This window comes from Nansenia antarctica, assembly GCF_963989245.1.
Source record: "Nansenia antarctica genome assembly, chromosome: 19".
In the NCBI taxonomy this organism is placed as follows: Eukaryota; Metazoa; Chordata; class Actinopteri; order Argentiniformes; family Microstomatidae; genus Nansenia; species Nansenia antarctica.
The window spans coordinates 17,995,747-18,000,047 of NC_137692.1; the positions used below are offsets into that span (position 1 = coordinate 17,995,747).

The following is a 4,301-nucleotide window of genomic DNA, read 5'->3' on the forward strand; positions in this document are numbered from 1 at the left end:
TTGCTACCTGATCATTTACTACCTGATCTTCTCCTCCTTTCCTCCATCGCTCATCTCCTCTCCCCCTCCTCTCCTCTCCTCTCCTCTCCTCTCCTCTCCTCTCCTCTCCTCTCCTCTCCTCTCCTCCTCCCTCTCCTCTCCTCTCCTCTCCTCCATCGCTCATCTCCTCTCCCCCCTCCTCTCCTCTCCTCTCCTATCCTCTCCTCTCCTCTCCTCTCCTCTCCTCTCCTCCAGAGCTGACACACACACACACACACACACATTCTGGGCTGTACTCCATGATTCACCAGTGAGGCTTCAAGGCCGAGGAGCCAAACATCCTGATTCTCCTCTGAGATGATCTACTGACTGTCAGGAGGGGAGGGGGGTGGGGGTGAGAGGAGGGAAGGGGAGGGGAGGACAGAGAAGGGGAGAGGAGAAGAGAGGAGGGGAGGACAGAGGAGGGGAGAGGAGAGGAGAGGAGGGGGAGGGGAGAGGAGGGGAAGAAAGGAGAGGGGAGCGGAGGGGAGGAGGGGAGGGAAGGGGTGGCTGTGACACTGTTAGAGTGTGTTTGTGTGTGTTAGTGTGTGTTAGTGTGTGTTAGTGTGTGTTAGTGTGTGTTAGTGTGTGTTAGAGTGTGTTAGTGTGTGTTAGTGTGTGTTAGTGTGTGTAAGAGAGTGTTAGTGTGTGTTAGTGTGTGTAAGAGTGTGTTAGAGTGTGTTAGTGTGTGTTAGTGTGTGTTAGTGTGTGTAAGAGAGTGTTAGTGTGTGTTAGTGTGTGTAAGAGTGTGTTAGTGTGTGTAAGAGTGTGTTAGTGTGTGTGTTAGTGTGTGTAAGAGTGTGTTAGTGTGCGTACGAGTGTGTTAGTGTGCTGAGAGAGACCCCCCACATGAAGATAAAAAAATCATGGATTGAACAGTTTTGATCGTATTGTGTGTGGTGTGCTCCGTTATTCCCAATACAGCGCACCACATTCATAAAGATCTGTCATACGACTAGTCTAGAGTCTCGTCCCCCAAGCCAGAAATCTCACGTGATCAGGGTAGTAGTACCCTGACTGACCTGTAGAGGCAGCCATGTACGAAAAAGCCCCTGGTTTTGGGCAGTGCAGTTCTGTACCAGGCAGTGATGCATCCCGTCAGGATGCTCTCTGGTTGTGCCTCTGAAGAAGGTTAGGGTTAGAAGGCCCCCAGGATCTTGGGCCCTAAGATTAACTTTTTCAGCCTTGTGAGATAGAAGAGGTGACGTTGTGCTTCTTTCACCACCTGGTTGGGTGTGTACATCCCAGGTGAGGCCGGGGGTCGATGCCTAGGTCCCTGAGCTTGCTGTGGAGTCTGGGGGGGACTATGGTGTCGAACGCTGAACTGTCGTCTACGACCAACATCCTCACATAGGAGTTCCTCTTATCAAGTGTGTGTGAGGTTCTGTGGCATCTGGTTCCTCGGTAGGTGAACTGGTGAGGGTCTAGTGTGGGTGGAGGGGAGGGGAGGGGAGGGAGGAAGGGTGGCAGCTCCCTACACACACACACACACACACACACACACACACACACACACACACCCCACCCACAGCCCATGACACACACACACACACACACACCCCACACACACCCCACCCACAGCCCGTGACAGGGTATTTAATTGGCAGCATCTGTTGTCTGGATGTCCTGCTCCCCTCAGACACCTGGTACCCCAGCCTGGAGAGAGGGAGGAGGAGAGGAGAGGAGAGGAGGGGAGGGGAGAGGAGAGGATAAGAGAGGAGAGGAGAGGGAGAGGAGTGGAGAGGAGAGGAGAGGAGAGGAGAGGAGAGGAGAGGAGGAGAGGAGAGGAGGGGAGGGAGAGGAGAGGATAAGAGAGGAGAGGAGAGGAGTGGAGAGGAGAGGAGAGGAGAGGAGAGGAGAGGAGAGGAGAGGAGAGGAGGGGAGGGGAGGAGGGGGAGAGGAGAGGATAAGAGAGGAGAGGAGAGGAGAGGAGGAGGAGAGGGAGGAGAGGAGAGGAGGGGAGGGGAGAGGAGAGGAGTGGAGAGGAGAGGAGAGAGGAGGAGAGGAGAGGAGAGGAGAGGAGGAGGGAAGGAGAGGAGAAGAGAGGAGGGGAGGGGAGGGGGGAGGATGAGGGAGGGGAGAGGTGGGGAGCCCAAACCAACAGCTGTCTCCCTGTGCCTGAGGGGATATGGTCAGACATGTGGGCAGACAGTGCCAGGCAGGTGCAGGGTGGGGGGAGGGGGGGGGGAGGGAGGGAGGGAGGCAGGAGAGTCCTGGGCAGGTGGTTTACAGAGGAGGGAGGGAGGGAGGGAGGGAGGGAGGGAGGGTGGAGGTAGCGAAAGAGAGACTTCCCTTTCTATGTCCTGACAAACACAAACACTTATATCCATTTAGACTAGAGGAGAGGAGAGGATAGGAGAGAGGAGAGGAGAGGAGGAGAGGAGAGGATAAGAGGGGAGGGGAGAGGTGAGGAGAGGAGAGGAGAGGAGAGAGAGAGAGAGGAGGAGAGGAGAGGGGAGAGGAGAGAGGAGAGGGAGAGGGGAGAGGAGATGAGGGAGAGGAGAGGGAGAGGAGAGGAGGAGAGAGGAGAGGAGAGGGAGGAGGAGAGGAGAGGAGAAAGGAGAGGAGGACAGGAGAGGAGAGAGGAGAGGAGAGTGTATCTGTTCTCAGGTCAGTGTGTAGTCGTGTTCTCTGAACGACAATAACCAACCAGTTCCGAAAATAAGACGTTTTCGCGATTTCAAAATAAAAGCCCAAGGTAATATCCAGTCTTTCATCTAGTCAGTCATTCACATAGTCAGTCATTCATCTAGTCAGTCATTCACATTCATTAAGCTTCATAAAAATGTGTAAGAGATTGACAGCACTGATATACATTCAATATACACAATATATACACAATGTTTACACGATATATACACAATGTTTACATATGAGAAACAGAGGAAAGAGAGAGAGAGAGAGAGAGAGAGAGAGAAAGAGAGAGGAGAGAGAGGGGAGGGAGAGAGGGAGGGAGGGAGGGAGGAGAAAGAGGGGAGGAGGGAGGGAGGGAGGAGAGAGAGGGGACAGAGAGAGGAGACAGAGGGGAGGAGGGGGGGAGAGAGAGAGAGGGGTCCCAGTGGAGAAGTCTGTCTGCATCACACACACACACACACACACACAAACACACTCTCTCTCTCTCACACACACACACACACACACACAAACACACACACACTCTCTCTCACACACACACATACACACACACACACACACACATACACACACACACTCATGTATCTATGGCAATATTACATCTATGGTGTAACTATGGCAACATTACATCTATGGTGTAACTATGGCAACATTACATCTATGGTATACATTTTTGGCGCCTTATTCCAAAGCGACTTACAATCAATACATTTGACTAAGCAAGTGAATCATCAATCCACCAGTCGTAGCAGGAAGAGTAATCTAGCTCAGGCCAGGGGCCATTGGCAGTCTCAGTGATAGAAGGATTTTTATATATATAGACACTGGAGAACAGAGAAACAGTACAAGGGGGTCAGTAGAAGTCATAGGGGACACAGTAATGGGGAAAAGCGGGTGTCTCAGGAGACACAGTGCTGGGGGGGTAGTAGATGTCTCAGGAGACACAGTGCTGGGGGTAGTAGATGTCTCAGGAGACACAGTGCTGGGGGGTAGTAGATGTCTCAGGAGACACAGTGCTGGGGAGTAGTAGATGTCTCAGGAGACACAGTGCTGTGGGGGGTAGTAGATGTCTCTGGAGACACAGTGCTGGGGGGGTAGTAGATGTCTCAGGAGGCACAGTGCTGGGGGGTAGTAGATGTCTCAGGAGACACAGTGCTGGGGGGTAGTAGATGTCTCAGGAGACACAGTGCTGGGGGGTAGTAGATGTCTCAGGAGACACAGTGCTGGGGGGTAGTAGATGTCTCAGGAGACACAGTGCTGGGGGGTAGTAGATGTCTCAGGAGACACAATGCTGGGGGTAGTAGATGTCTCAGGAGACACAGTGCTGGGGGGTAGTAGATGTCTCAGGAGGAGCAGTTAAGGTGTAACCTGAAGAGATGGGTCTTCAGTCTCCGACGGAAGATGGGTAGTGACTCTGCAGTTCTGACAGCCGTGGGAAGCTCATTCCACCAGCGGGGAGCCAGGGTAGTGAAGAGACGTGACCGGGCAGCATGACTGCCATGTTGGTGGAGAGGTGGTGGGGCCAGTCGGCAATGGTGGACTAGTCTCAATAGAGATGGTACTCGTCTCAATAGAGATGGTAGACTAGTCTCAATAGAGATGGTGGTAAAATACTTTAGACATGGCAGCAATACACACTCTCTTCCCTC

General features: G+C 52.9%; 1 protein-coding gene across 1 annotated transcript in view; it reads left to right on the forward strand.

Annotated features, from left to right (window-relative positions):
- The window catches only part of agbl4 (AGBL carboxypeptidase 4), a gene marked incomplete at both ends in the record, with an annotated part of 112,952 nt that overhangs the window by 67,690 nt on the left and 40,961 nt on the right, over positions 1 to 4,301 (forward strand). The gene's annotated exons all lie outside the window — the stretch shown is intronic.